Source organism: Gigantopelta aegis, chromosome 14, assembly GCF_016097555.1.
Source record: "Gigantopelta aegis isolate Gae_Host chromosome 14, Gae_host_genome, whole genome shotgun sequence".
Taxonomy (NCBI): Eukaryota; Metazoa; Mollusca; class Gastropoda; order Neomphalida; family Peltospiridae; genus Gigantopelta; species Gigantopelta aegis.
The window spans coordinates 48,241,377-48,266,998 of NC_054712.1; the positions used below are offsets into that span (position 1 = coordinate 48,241,377).

At 37.5% G+C, this 25,622-nt stretch overlaps 1 protein-coding gene across 1 annotated transcript in view; it reads right to left on the bottom strand.

The window, feature by feature from the left end:
* LOC121388158 overlaps window positions 1–6,889 on the bottom strand; it is a 74,628-nt gene extending 67,739 nt beyond the window's left edge. The window contains exon 1 of the mRNA XM_041519396.1: window positions 6,779–6,889. The gene's annotated coding sequence lies outside the window, so the exon portion shown is untranslated. The remainder of the gene's footprint in view (window positions 1–6,778) is intronic.
* Between the last annotated feature and the right edge of the window lie 18,733 nt (window positions 6,890–25,622).

Below are 25,622 nucleotides of genomic sequence, written 5' to 3' on the forward strand. Positions count from 1 at the left end.
ATTCAACTTTTATTCGTATTTAGTGATTAAAACAATCTAGCAGAAAAAAAAGAAAAGCATTTCATATCATATTCAAGAATATACTTTTTTTTAAATATGTCCAGATTTAATTAATGTTGGAAACAAATAATTAACTAACAACAAATACATATATGATATAGCATTTTCAAGTAACATTTTTAATATAAAATGTACTAACTTTAGTTACCAATTTATCAGAATAAGTTGAATTAGACAAATTTAATATCCTAATGAATTTACCAAACAGTTTAATGGAAATTTACTTTAATAGTACAAATTGAATTTAGCTATATATTTTTAAAAATATAGTTCCTTAAATTGACAACAACATTTTTGATGATAACACTTAAACACTGTCTATTCCATTCCTATAACTGTTAAAGGATCATAACTATGGATGATCTACAACAATATATTAATTCTCTGTCAAGACAAACTAATGTAATTAAATAAACAAGACTTACCATAACAGTCTCATGTACATGTAACTAAAATCTTCACAATGATTTCCTACTATATGTACAACAGGTGGCACTAGTAGCAGCACAGACAATTAAATTCAACTTAAATGAAAAGTTCCTACAATTATTACTTGATAAACATTACTTCAGTGCTGAACCAAGACTTAAACAAATGACCTATGGTATACGAACTTGTCTTGCCATATTCTTGGTAATTAACAATGGAAATCTTGGTAACTGGGAAAGCCAAGAAGCCGTGGTTCTCGAAACAGGAAACAGTTCGAAGACTGAAACATCTAGTTTTGTAGGACTTGGCCAAGTGTTTCCTGTTGTTTGGGGACATATCTTGTCAGACTTTTATCTCTGGCACAACAGACGCCAATATCCTGTCACTGCAGATTACTTGACTGTAAGGAACTGAGATTTTAATAAAACTTAATAAGAATTGAAATTCTTACAGAATGAAACATATTACAGGTCTCGAAACGACCTGCGACCAGGTTGCCAAATGCGACCAATGTCCCGTCTGGGCAACTTAAATATAAAATAATGGTGTTAGTTGGCCAAATAATATTATTTGGTCGATCTTCTTTAGAGCTATAACATATGAGCCACTATTAATATTTGTATTGCATTGATTTATTCCACGTTAAAATCTTGTTCGTGGTTCGCTTACTATAATTTGCCAACATCTTTTATTATTTTTTTGGGCCACCATATTTTTTGGCAAGTTTCGAGCCCTGTATTAACTTTCAATAAACAGGAACATAATTCTACTTTAAGGCACTGAAAAATAATTCAGCTATAAACAATTACAACTCAAACTTAATTTACCTTCAAGAAATGAAACTTAATTTAATATTAAGGAATAGAAACCTTAATTTAACTTTACAGAATTGAAATAAAAGCTGCAATTTTGAGTAAGTTTCACTCTGGTTCCACATCACTCTCAAACTAGTTCAATGAGAGTAGTTTTTAGCTTCCCTTTGCAAGTAAAGAAAACAAAACAAGTGTACTGGTGAGGTACATGACACACCTGTCAGAATGAAATTCTAACTTGTAATTGCATACCAGGTTTGATGACCCTATATGAATTATTGTTAAGAAAGATATAAGAACAGACATGGATTCCCTTTAGTGTGCAGTAATCCATGAAAAATAGGTTGCAGTGACCTAGTTATGGTACATGACACATCCCTATCCCAAGTTGTACTTGCATGCAACATTTGATGATCCAATATGAATTACTGATAAGATATAACCAGACAAAGATTCCCTTTAATGTGCAGTAATCCATGAAAAGTAAGTCGCAGTGACCTAGTTATGGTACTTGACACATCCCCATCCCATGTTGTACTTGCATGCACGGTTTGATGATCCTATATGAATTGATAAGGAAGATATGGCATGGACAAGGATTTCCTTTAATGTGCAGTAATCAGTGGAAAGTAGGTCATGGTGACCTGTTATGGTATGCGACACTGCCAACTCAAGATGTACCTGCATACAAAGTTTGATGTTCCTCTATGAATTGTTAAGAAACCAATCTCCAGAAATGAAGTTTACAGATCCAGAAACACAACGTTTAAAGACAGACAGATGTATGGACATAAGGACCTATAAAACGATCCATCAAAAATGGAAGTATAAATAGTACCACTAGTGTTACTGACCACTACAAAAGGATTAAATAACAATGCTCAATATGGTAATATCTTACATGGCTCCCCATAATCTTAGGGTAGCAATTAATCACTTGCCTCATTTAAAAAAAAAACTTTTCATGGCAATGTTCGAGTAATAAAATATATTCTCCAGATTCAACTTTAATTTGGTGTTTTGACAAATAACTGCTGAATTCCTGCACACATTTATATACACAGGGCCAACTCTGGCACTCACCAAATTCACCAACTGTGAATTTTAAAAATAATTGGCTAATTTTATTTTAATTTGGCAAAATAGTTTCATGTAATAATTAATATTTTGTTTTTAAGACAACTGGGTTTGTGCCATTTTTGAAGTTAAATAAATAATTTTGTTAAATGTTTTGCTCACCAAGAGCTAGGCCTGTATACACATACACATGATTAATTCAAATCCTGTATAAAGGAGATACAGTGAACACAAGAGCATTGCACAATGTATTATAATAAGACGACTATTTCCTGAAAGTTGTCAGGAACGGGATTCTGTAGCTTTCTTATCTGACGAAGGCACTTCCTCTTAAGACATCCTGCTGGCTCATGTCACAGAACAGACCAACAGTCTTTACCAGAACAAAGAACATTAGACAAACACTGACCTATTGTCTGTCCCATCACAACTAGACCACGTCATGCTGCATTACATTACAAACTTACACTTCTCAAATATACCATTACTTGAAATAAATCTCCAACTGGTGTTAAAGCTAAACAAAACTTACTGTTTGGTTTGTTTTGTGGGAGTTTTCTCTTCTTTTTTTCATTTGTGGTTGTTTGGGTTTTTTTTGGTTTTTTGGTTTTTCGGTTTGTTTTTGTTTTGTTGTTTTTTGTTGTTAATTTTTTTGGGGGAGGTAATGCTTATATCCAATTAAGGTTCAAACATGCTGACCTGGGCAGACACTTCAGCTAACTAGGTTTGATCAGGACATGATTTAATGGTTTGTGTTTTTAAAAATATGCTGGGTTTTGTTTTTTCTTTTTAAAATGTATCCAATTAAGGTTCAAGCATACTATTTATTTGGGCTATCTGACAGAAAGAAAAATGTTTTATTTAACGACACACTCAACATATTTTATTTACGGTTATATGGCGTCAGACATCTGGTTAAGGACCACACAGATATTGAGAGAGGAAACCTGCTGTCACCATTTCATGGGCTACTCTTTTCGATTAGCAGCAAGGTATCCTTTATATGCATCATCCGATACAGGATAGCACATACCATGACCTTTGCTGTACCAGTCGTGGTGCACTGGCTGGAGCGAGAAATAGTATCTTCAGACAGTTGACAGTTAACGAGAAAGAAATGACTTGCATCTTCTCAATAAAACATTAAAACTTACTCTGGGTAGGAGCCGGTACTGAGATGAGAAACCAGTACCTACTAGACTTAGAGCTGATGGCTTAACAACTACTACACCAAATCTGGTATGTACATATTGTTAGCAGTTTGATAATTTTTATTTAATGTGTAGTAGCCAAATTAAAAAAAAAAACCAAACAAATTAAATAATTCTTAAATATTGTTTTCTAACAAATGTATTATGAAACAGTAACCAAATTCGACATTTAATTTTTATTTGCTGAATAGTCATTTAAACCAAGACTTGATATTCATCTTGTTGGAGTGGAAAGCAAAACTTTACTTTTCAAATTTTAATCTGTCATTAGTAATTGAAATTAGTCTCAGAATTAGACTCTTTACAAGACTTATAATGTAACTTTTTGTAACAACAATATCATGGAATGCTTGAGGTAAACGCAAATAAAAGCTTATGAATTTTATCATCACATTTTATTGTAAAACATTCTTTTAACCATTCTTAAAAATGAAGAATTCTGAATATAGCTAGAATACTCCCAAAATAAGATGTCCTGGACAGAGGAACCAGTTGAGGCCAGTACTTGTGCCCAGGACAGGCATGCACATTAAACAATTTTCAATTCCATTCCAAATAAGATGGAAAGCAAAAGCTGTGTTAACTTGTTTATTAGGAAGCATATTGTACATTTTGGGTGGCTATTGGTGTTCTCTTATAACTTCGAGGCTTGTGTGTCCTTGTGCATTCTGACATAAAACAAGTCCAGTGCAACCCAAAACTTCTCAACACAGGTTGATAACTCAGTCTAACCATGCTAATTGAACCACCTAAAGAAACTACCAACATAAAAACTATCGCTGTAGAAATATGGCACAGCAGTTAAAGTAATAATTTTTAGGGAGTGGGAGAGTGACTCAGAATAAACAATGGCTTCCCCAGGAATCCATGATAAAAGATGAAAAAAACCCCCAGAAACATCAACACCAAGTATCAATCAAACAGGAGCCAGTTCTTCCTGGTCAAAGAATTATGGATACACATATGGATAGATACCTTTCACATTAATCCCTTTAATCCGTTAGTCACCCGTTACAGATGTTCCAGTGTAATTAACATGTTTCTACTTAATTGTAATAGACCTTTTTGGGGGTTTAAACAAAATTTTATTCCTACGCAAATACTGTGGTTTTGACTGGCCAACAGACTGCTACCTATAATAAGGCACCCTCAAGAGTTACACCACACACACACACACACCACACACATTACACACTCACAGAGAGAGACCCCCCCCCCCCCCCCCACACACACACACACACACAGACACACTTGAAAAATCAAGATGACTGACAAACAAAAAGAATAAAATTATTTCCACTATGGCTAGCAAGTGGAATAGACAGAAGGGTAAAAAAGTGAAGGTGAAGATCAGGAAAGGAAAGACGAGCAAACAGTTTAAATGATGAATGGTTAAATATTCTCAAAACGCTTGCTGTTTATAAGGAAGTTTTGAACAGATTTGAACATAGAAATATTTTCTTGAAATCTAAGGTTTGGATCACTAAATAATAAAATATGGCAATTATGATTACAATACCAGTAGGCAATTAATGAACATCTGTTGATGGCAAAAACAGGCATGTTGATTAAATCTGTAGTTCCATTTGTAACTGACATTAATAAAATAATGGTATATTTCAGGATGGGTAGGTGAGATTGCAGCATTAACATAGGAAACCCCCCCCCCCCCCCCCCATTTTAATCAAAATAAAAGAAAAAAGAGAAACTTACTATAATGGTAAAAAAAAAAATTAAAACTAAAAATGTTTTAAATATGCATTATATGGTTAACTAAAGATATTTTAGAATTAAACAAAGTAAAGCCATTCAAGAAGAATGCATTCAGTTGAATTAAAAGTCCGATCTGGTATAAAAAGTAGTAGGGTGGGAGGGGGGAGGAGAGTAAATATTTTTATATAAGTATTTATTGTTCACAAAATATTGTGATGTTTTTTCTTTTAAAATGAACCAAAACAATTTACATACTATATACTATACTAACCTAATTTTTTTTAAATGTGTAAAACAAAATTTTAAATTCAATATCAAATTATTTTCCAAGCCAAGACAACAGATGCTATTAAATCAACCCCAACCTGGTAATAATTTAATAAACAAACATGAAAACAAGCAACTCCATTAAAATAGTTGTTGCCATAGCTACACTCCATGGGGGGATTTAGCAGAGGCCATAAAACAACTGCAACACCTTTCATTTTACTGACCCAAACAGTAGGCAATAAAATGCCTGACCAAAGTTAAGAACAAGACAGCACTAAGCTTAAGCAAGTCCATTAATTCATAATGCAAAGGCTGTGGTGTTGATAACCAACTGTTGCATGCTCTGGTATGGTGGCCAAATGCCAATGCAACTGAAAACTCCACATTCCTCTGTGCGGACCCAGGTAGAGACATTACCTGGCAATGTCACCAAAACTTGGAAGGACCATTTTATGCAAAGCTGCGTTCTAAATGTTTACCCTGCGGCGCCCACCTGACTTTTATCAATCACTCGAATACCCGAACGACCCAAGAGATAGTGCAGCTATGATGCTAAAAATAAACTCCAGCTTCGGGCCCAGTCCAGGTAGAAACGAGAAACGCGAGCTGTAGACCGATATGAAATCGGTTTTGCCAAAGCGCATGCTGATCGATCCAACGCGCAACAGGCGATGCATAGAACTTTCTTCTGAAAGTTTTCTCTGCTTTTATCGATTTCGCTTTGCCAAAGTTTGCGTTCGTTGAAAACCCAGACGATCTCAACAGCTGCTACTGGGTCGGCTGGTGAATAAATAAAAGAAACCGAATCCTTGAGCGACGAATTAAAAAAAAGAAAAAGAAAGAAAAAAAGTTGACCAGAACGACTGAATCGTGACAAAATAAGTTTTCTCCCACCCCATTCTCTCATTTTGGTAATCACATCACACAACTTATCGTCACCTCATTAACCTACATCGACTGATCAGATAAATGTGTCTTCTGCATTAAGGTAATGACAGGTATTTAACAATGACTCACCTGTCACTACAACTAACGAGGAAGTTTCCGAGCTAACCAAAATTTCCAAGTTGCGAGTCGCGCGGCCGCCGCCATGTTTTGTCACGAATGGCATTCTGCTGCCAGCGAGCACGTGACGTTTCGGCAACTTTGGCGACTTGTCACCCAAAACACACCTGAGATATAAAAGCATGATAAAAGTGTAATTACCTTCAATGAAGTCGAGTTTAGAAGTCGGTCATGCCGCCAGAATATCGCATCTCTCGAGATAACAGCACAGCACCTCAACTTCCTGATATTCGTTGGTGACGATGGGACAGCCTGAAAACGAACGCACTCGGCTGTGACGCTAGAGGGCGCGCCACCTTGCGATGGTGACATTTTGGTACCTGTGCAGTCTCTCAGAAGTTCTATTCAAGTAGCGCACTGGAAGGCACTGCGGGGGGTAGTTAGTGGTACTTAATGCGGCTTACCTATTTGAGTTTATTGTAGGAGGTCGTGGAAAGTGGTAATTGGCGTGGGGACTGATTAGTTTTGTGTAATTCCTTAGAATGTGTACAAGAAATTCATTTTTAATTAGGTTGACTTACATTTTCTTTTTACCCTGTTTTGGTTGTTTTGTGTGTGGGGGTGGGGGGTTGTGTGTGGGGTTTTCTTTTTACTTAATAAATTTATGTATAGTATGGAAAACTAATGATAGCCTGTTCAGTATTTAATTTTTTAATTTTTTTTAAAATATTGTTTTACCAATGGGTTTTTAAAAAAGGTAATTATAATTTAATTTAAAAGAGTAAATTATATTTTTTAACCAAATATACCTAAATTTGTCAAATAATTTTTTTTGTAATTCTTGTTGCTTTTAATATTGCAAAGCAGTAAGAACAGTTTTATTGCAAGTCGCAATGGTACCTCCTCGGTGGATTCATTATCTCTAGTGGCGGCTTTAGGGGCGGTGGTGGTAGTGGGTTTAAACCAACATATGACCGTTCCTTGCTGGATGCACAGAGTACAATATGACATTCTCAAGTGCTCTTGATATTCTGTCTTGGTAGGTTTTGCTGGTGTTATGACGCCTATTACTGTTTGACAGCCTAACGTATTAAATTTAATAACTCCACCCACTTTCTCAAAATCATAGGTCCTCCCTCGATCTGAGTTTTTCCTGACCCAACCAGTGCCTATGCTATCATTGTATATCAAAGCTCATGGTATGTGCTTCCCTCTTTGTGGGAAAGTAGGCCTACATTGAAAAAACCCATTGCTGCTAAAGGTTTTCTATACGAGTATGTCAAAATAATCATTTTTAATATCCAATAGCCGATGGTTAATAAATCAACGTGCTCTAGTGGTGTTGTTATACAAAACAAACTTTAAACTTGTGGTTGTCATGATTATTATTTGAGTATTCTAGTGGTGTCGTTAAATAAAATAAAGTTTAAATGTTGTTAATTTTAGGCGTACTAGTATTCCTGGTTTTGCCAAGCGGTGGAGATATGTGAAAGAAAATTACGCTGCAAGGCCTACAATAAGACAGATTGGGGAAGGGGTGAAAGAAGGAACTTGATGTAATTAAAAAAAAAATAGCAAACAACCCTCTCTTTTTCTTATCTTCTTATATTCTTCTCTTCTTTTTTCTCTCTTTTTCTTCTTTTTATTCCCACCTCTCTCTGGCTACGCCAATGCACCGTATGTGCAGTATGTTTGAAAAGGGGGATCTAGAATGTGGCGGGCGTCAATAATGTATAACAAAATAAATTATTATCAACATTCGCTTCCTAGGTTTGCACGTCTCCAGACTTATTCCATTGGCGGATCCAAGGGGAGGGGGGTTAAATTATATAAATTGAAATCAGTCTGTCACCACTATGTCAAGCCTGTGATTATGAACTTGTGTACAAAGACTTGTAATAATTGTAATATATTATATTATATATATATATATATATATATATATATATATATATATATATATATATATATACACACACACAATGTATATATATTTGCTAAGTTTTAACTATAATTCAGGGTAGCCTATTAGAAAGTGTGTTCATATTAGAACTGCACATTCCGATTAATAAAAAGTACATTCTATTGCAGAAAAATGCACCTTTAATGTTTTGCTTTGTTTCCCTGAAAACACCCCCACGCACGCACACAAACACACACACACACACACACCGCTCAATGAGAGATATGGATCTGCAAGCGTGCATAGATGACCATGGGCGTATGGGGACTTTTTGATTTAGGGGGGCTGGAGGGGTTGATTTGCCCGAAATTTTACCCAGATAAAAACTGCCCGAATTTCCCCCACTGTTTTCCCACTGTTCGTACGCCCATGTAGATGATAACCCCGTTCCCAAAATTCTAAATCTGCCTCTGTAACCCCCCCCCCCCCCTCCCCCACGCCACCCTCTAAGGGCCTGTGCGCCTCTGTCGCTAGGCTTTGCGTTAAAATTATTTATATTAGGTTTTAATAGAAATTACATTCAACAAGCACCCACTTTTAAAATTACTGGAACCACCCCTGACTAAATGGTTTGCTTTGTTTTAGCGTCGGCAAATTTACCACGCTGGTAGTATTACGATCGAATTATTTAGCAGCAGAATGCATACTCGAGGATAGTTTACAACTTTCTTGAGCGTTGATTGGTCAGTACGCCAGTGCATAATAGTCATTTTCCCAATACGCATAGAATATATAACATATATACTGACGAGTAGTGTTGAAGTTTGCCTTGTACTAAAACATGGACTTAATGTCATAGTTGGAGATTCACCGCGAAATAGTTACATAATAAAAGTAACTACAGCTGTGACTGGTAGATTTTATTTAATATATATACAGCTGATATCCAGTATATAATCCACTGGAGGTTGATCTAATACACTGGAGGTTGATCTAATACACTGAGGTTGATCTAATACACTGGAGGTTGAAACAAGTAATAAAAATTTCATTTGCCTGCAACTGTTTTCTCTTTAAAAAAAAAAAGGTTGTTAATAAAGGCTTCCTTTCACATGCGTGGGGTCGAGTCCTCATCCCAGTACACGTCTTTTTTAATTCCACCACATTTTATATTTTTCTGTCATCACATAACACGACTCGTAGTATAGATTCCCACTCAACCCAACCCAACCCCACCCAATGTGGGTCAATATAAAATGTTGGCTACGCTTAAGTTATGTGACATCCCATTTCCTTGCAGTTAGGTTAAATATAACATGTCAGTAGTTACATGTTTCGTATTATATATATACATGTGTATATATAGATAGATATAGATATAGATACAGATATATGTTTCATATGTGTGTGCTGATTAGAAATGGGAATCGATTTGATGTTAGGAAACCTAAAGCATACAGTCGGGTTTATTTTAAATTCGCTTACAGGTGGTTCAAATATTACTATATTAGTGCTTTGTTTGTAGTATTTATCATATTATCTTAGCGTACTCAGGCCCGTAGGAGCCGAGAGGGTTACGGGAGAACGTGCCTCTTTCCCACTTGAGGACCAGTTTTTTTTTTAGTCCTACTCCACATTAAGATAAATATATGGCTTGTGATTCGGTCCCACTTAGAGACTGTGCCGTCTCCATTGTCATCGTCGTTGTAGTTGTGTGTGTTTGTCTTACCGCCTCTTTTAAAAAAAACCCCCAAAAACCCGCACATATCCACTATATTCATGATATGCGTCGGAAAATGCCAGCGACTTGGGGTGTGTGGATGTGGGGTAAATATGTTATTACGCTTAACAACTGGGGGAGGATAACGCATAATCTTCATTTGGGAGAGGTAGTGCCTTGCACTCTCCGTTTTCGACGTCTTTGCCCACAGACAAGACAGTGCATACCACAGTCTTTTTTAAATTCATGTTCCAAATTGGAGAGCATTGGATCCACCAAAATGGACCCATCCTAGTTATCATTCATTCATTCATTCATTCATTCCAATCGCACTCACTTATTCATTTCACACACACACACACACATTTAATAATTCATTTCTCACTCACTCACTCACTCACTCACTCACTCACCCACTCACGCACTCACTCGCCCACTCGCCCACTCACTCATTCATTCATTCATTAATTCATTGTTCATTCCATACCCATTTATTGTTCGTTCTTCCGTCCGTTCGTTCGTTCGTTCGTATTTATTTATTTATTTATTTTTGTACTTTATATTTACTTGTAAATAAGGTTCAAGCACGTTGTCCAGAGCACGTATACACCTCAGTTAACTGGGCTGTTCGCCATGGACAGAAGTTAATACAGTTGTCAGTTTATTCGGCTCTGTATGTTTGGCGCGTATAGTGTAAGTGGATAGGTCACATCGTCGTGATACCAATTAGCGACGAGTTGAAAGAATAATTACCAGGAATCAAGATTAGGATACTTCTGTAGGTTTTCATTTGGTGGTAATTAAGATAAGCACTGGTTTGTTATCATGTCGTCTGTCTGACGGTTACTGTTTTTTGTCTTGACGGAGGACGTGTGTGTTTTCACAGAAGAGGGAAAGAAACGCCTGCTTAGCGACACCCTAGCACGTTGTTTAGCAGGTGGATATCAGATATTTAAAATAGGATAATGGCAACATTATCTATGTCTAGTTAATGACAAAAGAAACTCGCTGCCGCCATATATATGCTACTGCAAGCAGCAAGGAGTTGTATTGTTTGTATACCAGCACTTTATCATATACTACGGTATTTAAAATACGGGAAGGGGAAGGGGGAAATGTAGCTATGTAATAGTGCGCTCATCTGAGGGTAGACGTGTGTGTGTATGTGTGTACGTGCGCATAACTTAAAGACTTCTTGCTGATTTTTAACCAGTAGTCTAAATGGCAGCCAAGCGTATAGGTCCACCCCCACCCCACCACCCCTCTCTCTCTCTTTCGCACACATTGTTTTCACTATCACCCCCCCTCTCTCTCTCTCTCTCTCTCTCTCTCTCTCTCTCTCTCTCACCCTCTCATTCATCCACTCTCTCTCACACACCCTCACTCTCTCTCCATAGGAAAACACACGCACACACACACACTCTCTCTCTCTCTCTCTCTCTCTCTCTCTCTCTCTCTCTCTCTCTCTCTCTCTCTCTCTCTCTCTCTCTCAGGCATATTCACAATGAAATACTAGTACGATAATACCATTTGCTGGGTTAGGGAGATTAGGAAACGCGGTTATATGAATCTGAACGACAAAATTGTCATCCGTATTCAAGAACGTATCTCTGCACAACGTAGAGTCGAGTGGGTATTTAGCAAAATAGTGGTTGATTCCATGAATCTCTATCTAGTGCCTCGTCTATAGGAGGACAGCCACTCTCGAGAAAATACTTTACTGGAGATTGCATCCCTTTTGCACCGCCACAGAGAGGACTGCCACTCCCAGGCTAGTTTAATAAATCAAAACTATAACCGGAAAGGGCTCACTGGAATAGGTACAGTCGTGATGACATGCACCTGTGAATCACTGTCATAACGGTGGTGATATAAGCTGGAACGGATTGGTAGTACGCCGTGCCCTCAGACCAACAAACTAGGTGAGAACTCCTAAACATTTATATTCCTTATACTGACTTGGGGCCTGTAGGTTCCCCACTCACACTTGCATATGCACCACCAAAAAAGTTAAAATTTGTTTTGTTCAACGGCACTAGTAGAGGAGTCAGGACATTGATTTATTTATCATCGGCTATTGGATGTCAAGCATTAGGTAATTTTGACATATAGTCTTGGAGAGGAAACGCGGTACATTTTTCCATTAGTAGCAAGGGATCTTTTATATGCACCATGTCACAGACAAAATAACACATACCACGGACTTTGATACACCAGTCGCGTACACCACCAAACCCACCAATGGGTACATATTCAAAATCTCAAGAAGCGCATATATATAATATAATATTAGATTTAAATAGAAAAAAAGTTTAGAAAAAGATCGTACCCGGTAGCTTACTGATTAATCATCGCAGTATATGCTGGTAGGTGATAGGATCGCGTCCCAATACCGACACCACTTACAGTAACTAACCGTTAACGTGGTGTACTCATTTCTGTCATGAACATATAACTGATATAAAAATTTGCCATAATTGTACATGTATGTAAGAGAAAAACGAACCTCTACTAAGGGGATTCGAGTGGAGGTTGATTTTTCTGTTACATACATAAGCACAAAAATAAAGTTTTTTTGTTTTTGTTGTTTTTTGTTTTTGTTTTTTTTTTAAATGAAATAAAATTTCTTCAAGGAAAATAATATATTTGTTTAATGTTTAACATTTATTTGTATTGTGCTTATTTTAACGCCATACATGACAGTTACCACTAGTTTGTTTCCTGTTCCCACAATATCCAGCAAATAAATTAAATTTATCATCATAACACTTTTCCTTGCTCTCGGTTTTCCTTTTGTCATTTCTATGTTTATTCCGCATCCTAGAATAAACATTTGATCCACCCTGACAAATGCACCGCTAGTAATACTCTACATGCAGCGGTGACGTGTAACCAACCCTATACTCGGATCTGATTGGCTGTTGATGACTTTATGCAACTCCGTATCTCTCAAGCAGTGATCTGTGTCGTCTGTCGCAAGCTGATTGGCCCACCTGCATCTCGGCACACATTCCCAAGCAGGTTGTGTTGCGAGGTCACGGAACCGCTCTTCTGGGACCAGTTTTTCAACTTCCCTTCTGTCGCTCCGCTCACCTCTTTCCAATTAGTCCGTGAAGCGCTTCAGCGATTCTCCTCGCACTATTCACAGACTTGGTGTCAGAGAAGTCTTTGAAATCAAATTTAGGATGTTTCGTCATTTAATACTCCCCTTTTAACTGCTGATATTAGATATGCTGAGAATATCTGGATGTCTGTACACCTAGATACCACGCGGGGCAGCAAGAATACACGTCCATATCGGTGCTGTGGCTACAGGGCCGGACCCAGAGGGGGTAATGGAAGCAATAGTCCCACCCCCCACCCCCCATCCTGAAAAAACCCCAACAACACCAACAAAAACCACACAAACAAACAAAAAATAAAACGAAAAAAACCCAACAACAAAACATTACAAAAAAGTGTCATGTTTAGTTTAAAACTACCTTAAATGAATGATTAAGCAAAGCTTTTGGACCACAGGTTTATGCGCTTCACGGTAAACCATATGGCCACGTCGGGAACCAATCAAATAGTTTGCGAACGTTAGCAAAACGTTTGCTGGCTGAACTTGGAACTGGCCTACTACGTTCAGCCAGAAAACGCTTCGGTAACGTTCGCGAACTATTTGATTCGTTCCCGATGTTGGCCATTTGGTTTAACGTGAAGCGCATAAAGCAGTTTGTCGTACGTTTTTGTACTCAGTCTGGTCGAACGCAACCCTGGGAACAGAACAGAACAGAACAGAACAGAACTTTATTTACTCTCATGGCCCCCATTCGGTGGCATCAGAGGAACATAAATAACAATAAACATACAAATTGTCAAGATGATTTCAGAAACATATATACCACAATACAAACAGATGAGCAGCTAAATATTAAAAACAGTTAAAATTACACGTAAGTCAAGAAGCACAAAATTGTTTGTTAATAATTGATATAAACTTACACCATTTTTTAAGAACACTAATACGTTTTGAGCTGAAGAGTTGCTGAAATTTGTATATGTTTGGTCTATTTACATAGTATTTGTTAAGATATTTTAATCTTTCTTGTCTAAATGTTTTGCATATAAATATATAATGAAATTCATCTCCATGTTTGTAGATACTGATCAGACAGTTTCTCTTCACAACTCTTTTTAACCGCTCCACTAATTTAAATGACTGCTGGTCCCAAACATTATTCAATCCAAGCTGGTAAAATAGATCTCTGATGTTAATTATCCATTTATAATGCGTACCGAATTGAATAAAATCGTAATACATTATTTGGTAAGCCTTTACAGATGGTTTTAGGCTTTTAGACGTTAACAGTCGTGACCAAAAGCAAATTATTCTTAGATGTATTTTCAGAGATAGAGGTGTTCTTCCATATTCACCATACAACATATATATTGGAGTACTTTTCCTGACAGGCGCTAAATATCGTAAGAATTGAATATGAATCTTTTTCTATAATATTTATATTTTCAAATCCCCAAATTTCACAGCCATATAGTAATATAGGAACAACTATTGCATCAAACAGCTGAAGTCTATATTCTATCGACAAAGAAAGTTCATTTGACTTTTTTTAAATGTAAAACATGACTTTTTTTGCCTGTTGTGTTAAATGTTTCTTGCATAAATTAAATTTGTTACTTTTTTCAAACCAGATACCTAAATATTTTTATTCATTCATGTTTTCTAGTATTTGATTACCCAAATAAAATATGTTCTTATAATCTTTCTTTGTTCCCCCCAATATCACAATCTTGCCAGGGTAACATTTGAGGTTTTCAGCCAAATTAACCGCTTCAGTGATGTCCTAAAAGACGGATGTCCCATAACGCAGATGTCTCAAAATATCACAAGACATGGTTGAGCGCATTGCTAATCACTTACCTTCTACCGTGTAGTAATAAATAGAACAGTATGATATGACAAAACACAGACTACATAATATTAATATTAATAATATTAATGTATGCTATTTTAACATATTACCAGTCACGGTCTAGATTAATTCACACCCAAGAACACATAAATTAAAGGTTTGACCAATGAAATACAAGATATTGGTAGTTAAAGTTAAATACAGGTAGTGTGTAATAAAAAATTATATCCAAGAACGCAAAGAAAGAAATGTTTTATTTAACGACGCACTCAACACATTTTATTTACGGTTATATGGCGTCAGACATACGGTTAAGGACCACACAGAGTTTTGAGAGGAAACCCGCTGTCGCCACTACATGGGCTACTCTTTCCGATTAGCAGCAAGGGATCTTTTATTTGCGCCTCCCACAGGCAGGATAGCACAAACCATGGCCTTTGTTGAACCAGTTATGGATCACTGGTCGGTGCAAGTTTACACCTACCCACTGAGCCTTGCGGAGCACTCACTCAGGTATACAAACTACTAGTTTAAGATATAATAATCATTGCTACTGATGTAACATGGTTGAAATATAAAAGTAAAGATCTTAAGCATGAATGATTTAGTATGAATGTCCACTAATGTACAAACCGCATATATAGGTCCAAATTATAGGGCGATGTCTCAAACGCTAAGAGAACGAAGGGTGGTCGAGACGTAGCCCAGTAGTAAAGCGTTCGCGTAACGTGCGGTCGGTCTGCGATTGATCCCCGTTGGTGGGCCCATTGCATTGGGCTATTTCTCGTTCCAGGCAATGCACCATGACTGGTATATCAAAAGCCGTGGTATGTGCTTTCCTGTATGTGGGGAAATGCATATAAAAGATCCCTTGTTACTAATGGAAAAATATAGCGGGTTTCCTCTCTAAGACTATAACTCAGAATTACCAAATGATTAATAAATCAATGTGCTCTAGTGGGGCCATTAAACAAAACAAACTTTAACTTTTTTAACAGGAAGGAAGACTTGCTTTTGACCCTTACGTGTATATATCAGCTGTATGTATCGTCAGCGGTGAGTTAATGGTACCCAGTCAGTCTATACACACTCCTAAACCGTGAGTCATGTACTTCCTAGTATATGTTTTGGTATCATAATATCAGTGTACACCAATGACACATTTAAAGTGACCCCCTTGCTCTTCAAGCCCACGCTTTACAACTGAAATACTAAACAACCTGCTCTATATTTGAATGATGGACAATTAAATATGTTTAAAGCGTCAATAAATCATATGTTAGATATCTACTACAGCTTATCTCTACTCTGTGCACGCGCACGCATGCATATACTTAGAGAGAGAGAGAGAGAGAGAGAGAGAGAGAGAGAGAGAGAGAGAGAGAGAGAGAGAGAGAGAGAGAGAGTGGGGTGGGGGTGGAGGGAGATATGATGATGATGATCATCATCATGATGGTGACGATGATGACGATGAGGTAAATTCAGAAATACATTGTACTCACTAAAATAATGTGTACGTTCACTACATGTAATTATAATTTTTAACATGGGAATTCCTCAACCAATCAAATCTACAATGCGACAAAGCGTAACTTCATTCAGTCCGTCTTTGGTTGTGACCTAAATTGCATTCAAAGAAATCCAAAAACATATGGCGTGGTTTGGGATGAAAACAAAAACTGAAGATCTATTCTAAATGTTTAATTGTTAAAACTATATATATTTGAGACTAGCTTTAAAATTATTTTTTTCAAAAAAAAAATGGGGAAACGTACTAGTATACGAAGACCACCCGGTAATAATAAGACATTTTATTATTAAAAGGTGGTCTTTATACATAAATATCTATAAAAATGTGTTTTGAAAAAAATTGTTTGTGGTGTGGTTAATGAGTGGATGGGAACCTCTAAGGGTATTCCCAAATCAGGCGTGCTTGGACATTTAGTAGAAGAGATTAGTTAATGTCATATGATTGACCATGTATATCCATATATATATATATATATATATATATATATATATATATATATATATATATATACACATACATACATACATACATACATACACAGTCACATTGTAGCTATAAACACGATGTTCTTTACATCATGTAGAAAAGTATAAATGGTTTATTTACTGTTTAATATTTAGACATGTCACTTCGAACCTGACTCCTCTCTTTGATTCAACGGCTTGCCTCGCATCTCTTTGTTTACGAGCGTACGCACGTCTACAGGTAGATATATCTATAACAATAAACTTGATACGTCTACGGCATGCGCCGTTCTATTTGTCAACGACTGGCTCGCATAAACGTCCTGGGAAAGCAGATCAAAGTGCTGTGCTTTATCGGATAGGCTGGTCTTGCCGCGAGACCATGGCAGCACATGGGACGCCCAGAGGGTAAACCAAATCTTTTCAAAAGAATCGGCTTTTAGGCTATAAAAGGAGAGAGAGTGAGCGAGAGAGCGACACCTCTGTTACAAAAACAGGCTGATCCCAAACAGGATAGAAAAGAAAAAAACATGACTCGGGGGCGAAAAGGTGAGGCAAGGTATTCACCGTTATCGTCACCACTGTACCTGGTTGCCAAGGCGATGGGAGACGGTATTTGGAACTCCCTGACCACCAAAGCATGACAGAATGGTGATACATGTATGTGTGCTCTGTTAGTGGAATTAATCCAAATGGCCTCTGGTGTGATAGACATCCGTGTGACGAATATTACTAATTTTAGACTCTAACTCCGTTGTTTTGTAGAACTTTTCATGTACTACATAGTGTATACCTATCCTATATATTATACACAGGGTTAGGGTCAGTAAGAAGTACCAACGAATACCCTTTTGGCAATATTTAAAAAAAAGGTATTATTTGCACTTCTTTGCCTTGAATAAATTGAATATTAGCCATGAAAGGTAGTCATCCATTATGAAAAAGAACAAATTTCAAAACTCCTCGGTGTCTCACATTCACGTGACATTGTCTATCTATAATTACAATTTCATTGACATTACTTAGAATAAAAACAACATAATACATTTCCCACTCCAGTTCTGCCTAACAAGGAAGTTCAGCGGACAGGTGTATCAACAGTTGTGGGATGTGCTGTTCTGTCTGTGGGAAAGTACATATGATTAAAATAGCTCTGTCTGCTAACCAGTAAAAGCAATGCCGGAAAGTACATATGAGTAAAACCAGACTAAGTGATGAAGCAGAAAGTATCTTCTTTCATTTTCTCGAATTTTAAATACCTTGGGGGTAAAGTAGTTCAGCTCGCCTGCGGTGCTTGCGTCATAAGATCGAATCTCCTCAGCCAATCCACTGGGGTATTTTTCGTCCCAAGTAGTGCCCCACAAGTGGTATGTGTGCTCTTTTCTCTGTAAGAAAGAAAGTCAATATAAAAGATCGTTTGCTGCTAATTAGCAGGTTTCCTCCGAAGACCACGTGTCAGAAGTACCAATGTTTGACATCAAACAGCCAAGGATTAATTACAATGGTACTAGTGGTACTGTTAAACAAAGCTAATATTCTTTCGAGTATCTCCAGTACCATATGTTAGCCTTAGTTTAAAATTAAAGTGCTGGGGTGTTGTCAAACAAGCATTGCCTTTCTTTCTTTTACTAAAACTGGGCAGGATAGCGCAACGATATAGCGGTCGAAGGATCGATCCCTCTCGACGAACCAGGTCCGTATTAACGACATCGGGGGTGGGGGTGGGAGTAAACACTCTATAGTGGAGGGGCACAGACTCTAGGGGAGCACAGTATCTAATGTGTGTTGGGGGGGGGGGGGGGGACCAGAGCCATATTTTATCTTTATTTATATAGAATAGAACAAAAAGTGGGGAGCTTCCCCCTTCACCCCCATCCCCACCCCCGGTTTCTACAGACCTGTGTACCCACTGAGGTTTTTTTGTTCAAACAAGACACGCTGGAATGTTTTTAGTTTTAGCCAATTTTCACATTTGTACAGTATTTCCTTGAAAATTATCCAAAAGAGGCCAATTTAAACAAATATTTATTATACTTAATGTTGTAGCCCTTTGTATACAAATTAACAATTGGCTAATTTGGCAATGGACAAGGTGAGCCCTGAGAGCTCCACAACTGGCATATCGATGACCGTAGACAAAGATCGTTGTCTCTGAAATAGTTCATATAAAAGATTCCTTGCTGCTCTTCAGTGGGAGTATCACATGTGGCGGAAGCGGGTTACTCTCATTATTTACACAAAGCGTTGCAGTTTTCACGTTAGACACACAATAGCAGTACTAAAAAATGCACTGAAGCTATTGTTAAACAAAAATTCCTTTCTGTCTTTCATGGAAATTGTTTCATGTCAATTGGAAATTAGCAGGAAACATTGTTTCATGACGACGTCAAGTCAGTATGGAGGAAACAAACGACACGCGGTAAATTTCACTGAAAATTTTCCTTTATCGAATGTCACACCAACAAGGACAATTTCTCTTCATAAAAGTCACGAGCGTAGGAAGATGCCAAAACGTGGGGTGGGGGCACACTTTTATATTTACACACTTTTACACTATTATAAAGCAAATATAAAGCAAAATATCTTAAAAGTGGGGGGGGGGGGGGGCACATGCCCCCCCCCTTGCCCCCCCCCCCCCCGCTAGTCAGAGTATTCATATTCAGAATTCAAGTTTCGGTTTCACTTTTACTATTGTATTTGGAGAGGAAGGTGGTCTACAATATATGCATTGCCAATAGTTTAAAGAAAGCAATTTTAACAATAGAAAAAGTCTGTGTTTGAAAAACACAACTCGTTGGGGGGGGGGGGGGGGGGGTATTAGTATTTATCCTCAGTGTCTTGTCGTTAGAATAGACAGTGGGTTAATCTAGTCATATATATTGTATTTGGGCAATAAAAAGTTGAAAAAGGTTTCAAATATGATTTTTAATAATACATTATGGAGACTTTGAACAAATTATAAAATTATTTAAAAAAAAAATTGTTACGTACAAAACTACAGTGTGTACACACCGGATAGTCTCTTTAAATATATATTATTTTAACCAAATTGTATTCGGAATAGTTCGGAACCAGGTGCGGATCCAAGAGGAGAGGGGTCACAGTGGTCTCGTGACTCCTCATTTGTTAAAGGTCACAAGCCTGCTATGACCCCTAACCATTTTCCATTCATGTTGCTACACAATATTATATTACATTAAAATTAAAACAAATACTGTACGTTATTCAAAGCTCAACAAATTGAACAATCACCTAAATTAGGAATCCCTTTAAATTATACTAAATCTAAGAAAAGTTCATCATATATTTGATAATAAATATATAAACCAACTGTAAAAAGCCACAACACAGAAGTAAGCAGATGTCGAGAGTAGTTTTTTTTTTTACGAATTGGTCAGAAAATGATCTAGTTAAAATAGTTCGCGTTTACCGCTCTGACTTCATTGTTAAATTTGTAATAAAAGGTTATTTCAATGCATGAATAGAACTTGGTTTTTGAAAATCATCTGTAAACGTGATTGAAACACAAAATTATAGCACTATTCAGAACAGTGTGCAAGTGATTTAAATCTTTTTCTATAATATATACACGTACATAAAAGTTAGTTTTGTTTAACGACACCACTAGAGCACATTGATCATTAATCATCGGCTACATTTTTTCCATTAGTAGCAAGGGATTTTCTATATGCACCATCCCACAGACAGGATAGTACATACCATGGCCTTTGATATACCAATCATGGTGCACTGGTTGGAACTAGAAATAGCCTAATGGACCCACAGACGGGGATCGATTCCACACCGATCGCGCATCAGACAAACGCTTTAGTCTACCACTGGACTGCGTCCTGCCCCTTTCTACATAGCATGTACATAAACGCATATATTGAAAAATAAAAGGCTTCTAGAGAGAGAGAGAGAGAGAGAGAGAGAGAAAAAAAAAAGCCAGAAAAAAAGCTAGAGTAATAAATAAAATAACAAACTCGGTGCCAGTTATTAAGCTTATGTCCCTCGTAAAATAATTATCATTTGTCACTCGCTAAAGCTCGTAACAAGTGACAATTATTTCACTCGGAGAAATAAATTTGGTAACTGGTAACTCGTTTATTATCCTCTATGCATGAATATTTCTAATAAACTTAATATTTTTTTGCATCATCACTCTTGTATTGTCGGTGACGGACAATAGATTATTACTGTACATAGTTCTGCGCTACTGTTATTCCCTGTCAGGGTCAGGGTCTGGAGGTGTGCAGCATTCCAATGGTATTTCAATATTTTCTCTCAAGTTATGAAAACTGCCGAGAACGTTACCATGAAAACGCCAACAATCCTTTGACGTGACGTCAACAATTCGTCGACGTTTTAATATGGTTATTGATGTCAAAGCGATACTACGTACATTCCTCTGAATGTAGTTTAACTTCAGAAATGTGCGAACAGAATCGCTGTTTGACATTTATGAGCATATTTATTTTAAGTGTTTAATAACTGTAAACTATCTGTGCATGGATCTAACACTACCTAATGACGTCTAACTACCCTGCTGTTCTGTGCACTATTTTTATGTTGAATGGATGTATCAATGGAGGTAAGTGTTTGATTGTTTGTTTATTACTCAGGACCAATGAAGTAGGGGGCGGGGTGAGTAGGCATTGGGCGGGATTATATATTGGGAGAAGACACCCACACTCAATGGCCCCTATGGGCAACCTAGGGAGACACATCAGCACCACATAGATCTAATTAACGAGCTACTCTCGGCCTACTAACTTCCAAACCTATTCGTAGCTCACTACCTTTCAATTTAGATTGACCGTTCAAAATTGCGCCTAAATTCTTTCATCAAAAATGTGCACCCATTCTCTTTGACTTAATCCTATGGGACATTCCAAATTCCATAGCACCATACCACCCTCCGCCTGTTACCGGCTACGGTCGGACTTCTGGTGCTCCCTTGCACCTGCCAGTGCAGGCGCCCCCCCCCCTCCTACCCCCCCCCCACCTTTCCTGTCCTGGACGGAGGAGCCCGGCCTAGGCCGGGACCTATGCCCAGGACAGGCGTGCGCTACAACAGCTTGCTCTGAATGTGCACGTTAAACAATCATTCCATTCCATTCCATTCCACACTCAATGAGACGTGTTATAGGCACACATAAAATATGATGGGGGAGAGAGGTGTGATTGGGGTGGGGTGGGGGGGGACATGGCTCCTATGGATATTAATAAAGACTACAAAAATTTATGCGACTTTAATTCAGTTAAATTCATCAATTTTGTCAGTTCAGTTTTATTTCATTAATGTAACCGTAAGAACTGTTCCCTAAGGACTGCAAGCGTGGATCGAAGATCAGGGCGTTGGAGGTGCATCCATCCCTTCCGAAATTCGAAGTTCAGAGAAAAATCAAGTGTTTAGCATGTAATGCATTTATTGGTTTTAGCGAGGAACATGCCAGGAACACTGGTCAGCTTGATATTTATGTGGAAGATTTAATCATATATTTAATACATGTTAGTGTACATTTGAATACTGTAGGTGCCATTTTTAAGCATTGCACTCCTGCCTAGAAAAAACCTGCATTTGCCCCTTCCAGTTATGACAATATTTTAAAAATGCTAAATTACCACCACAACCCCCACCCCATCGCCAGTTTCACAGCCTCGTGACCCCTGCTCGATTTTACACCGGTTTGATCCACCACTGAGTTCTTTTTGTCATTATACATTGTAAACAATCAGTAATGTATATTAATATTTGCTCATCAAGGTTTATAATAATTATTGTTTTAAAACATTACCAACACTGACCAGTGCCTTCTCCAAGACTTCTTGCTGGGAAATATAATACCTTTACAAACCGTCTTCGCCAAATGCAAGTTAACTTTGTGTACTCAGTCATTGTTGTACATTTGCTCACCTGTGCGATGGTGACCATTGCCATATACCACAGGGAACCGATTAAGACACCACTAGAGCACATTGATTTATTAATCATCGGCTATTGAATGTCAGACATTGGTAATTTTGACATATAGTCTTAGAGAGGAAACCTGCTACATTTTCCAAGACAAGACAAGATATTTATTCAGTTATTGAGACCACATGACCAAATAACTACCACGGCCTTTGATATACTAGTCATGGTGCACTGACTGGAGGGAGAAATAGCCCAATGGGCCGACCGACGGGGAACGATCCCAGACTGACCGCGCATTAAGCGAACGCTTTACTGCTGGACTACGTCCCGCCCCTTTAGTGGACGTAAGCATTTATAAGCTTATAAGCGAACAAGACGGAGGGGGGGGGGGGGGGTGTAGGCGAAGCAAAACGTCAAATTCGGGCAAAAATATTATACAGATATTCGAGCAAAATGTGCTAACCTGAGCCCTTTGTACTATGTATTTTCATCATTCTATCTTCAAAATTATGCGTAGTGATTCGTTTGCAACCCTATATAGCTGTTTGGTAGTAATGCTAATGTGATTAAATGATTCCCCCCCCCCTCCCCCCGATTATGGCATTTTCGTTTAATTCGGGCAAATTTAGCCCGTCCCCTTACAAAAACGGGAGCCCGTACGCCTATACGCCTATGGACGTAAGCACCGGAATCTGAAAAGATTATTGCGCCCTATTGTAATTTGAAATAAAAACAATACTAAACCATTTATTTTGAAAAAACCCCAACAATCTGTGACTGTTATACATTAATATTTTCCCGAATTTTTGTTTGTTGTTTGATTCTTGTGTGTGTGTGTGCGTGTGTGCGTATGTGCACGCGGTTATTTCTTTGATTTGGTTTGGTTTAATAAACTGGCCTCGGTGGCGTCGTGGTTAGGCCATCGGTCTACAGGCTGGTAGGTACTGCTGGTAGGTCAATCAGCAAACCTGCAACATATCTGGATAAAGTTACAATTAATACAGCGAAACAAGAGTCTGTGACATTGAAACGGGAAAATACCCTGTAAAAATAAACTAGTGTTTGTTTCTATAACCGTTACTTCTTAGAGGTACGTGCGTTTTTATAATTATGAAACAAAAATCATCTCGCGGGATTACAAACACCTGGATGACCAGAAATACTTCGGATATATGGAAGTGGATAATCTAAACAATAAAATATAAATAAATTATAAAAAACGGCTCAAACGGCGTAAAAATATACAGTAGTGTTTAAAAACTAGGGTACGTCACTTTAAAGATGTGTTTTAATGAAAATGAATTAGGAGGGTGAACTCGCCCCCCATGTCACCCCCTTAGATTCACTCCTGTCAAAAATATTTAGAATCTTTATGATACCCGCAGACACACACATCATTAAATATCTATAGTATAAAGTACTTTATACTATATACACATTTTTAATTTACCAAACAAAATTAACAAAATTACATAAAAATAAGCAAATTTGTTTGTTTTCAAAACTCTATTTAATGATAATAATTCCCAATGTCATACAATATTAATTATGTGATTTTATTATCACCGGACCGGCCTCGGTGGCGTCGTGGTTAGGCCATCGGTCTACAGGCTGGTAGGTACTGGGTTCGGATCCCAGTCGATGCATGGGATTTTTAATCCAGATACCGACTCCAAACTCTGAGTGAGTGCTCCGCAAGGCTCAATGGGTAGGTGTAAACCACTTGCACCGACCAGTGATCCATAACTGGTTCAACAAAGGCCATGGTTTGTGCTATCCTGCCTGTGGGAAGCGCAAATAAAAGATCCCTTGCTGCCTGACGTAAAAGAGTAGCCTATGTGGCGACAGCGGGTTTCCTCTAAAAAACAGTGTCAGAATGACCATATGTTTGACGTCCAATAGCCGATGATAAGGTAAAAAAATCAATGTGCTCTAGTGGCGTCGTTAAATAAAACAAACTTTACTTTACTTTGGTTTAATAATAACGTCCAGAGATATGTTACATTTCGTACATTTCGTATTGAAGAATGAATGACGGTTTATTTTCTTTTTAATCAGAAAAAATGGATACGATCTGTCTTTGGAACACACACTATTTTGGATGCCCACTTGTATCCCTGCTAGGTGCAGGAGGTTTCCTACCTCGATATATCTGTGGTCCTTCCGTAACCATAATATGTACGACGCCATAACGACACATATAACCGTATACAAATGTGTTGGGTGCATGAGTAAATAAAACAATTTCTCCTTTCTTTCTTTCCTTCATTCGTCACGTAAAAGGTATCAGAATAGTACTATTTTAGTATGTATGCTGGACATTATCTTTAATTGTAATAATGTCAGTCATTTTATTTCATTAGTAAGTGGATTATTAGACAAATTTCCTACCCTCTACTTCCCGATTTGCTTATCATGTACCTGAAAGTGAAAATAAACCCTCTATCTTGTGTTGTATAAACTTGATCCATAGTTTATTTTCTTTATAGCAAAATGCTGTTCTAAGAAATAAAATATTATTTGTTTTTAAATATATAAATATGTTATAATGATGAATAAAAACATTCAGGAAGATATAAAGAAAAAAAATC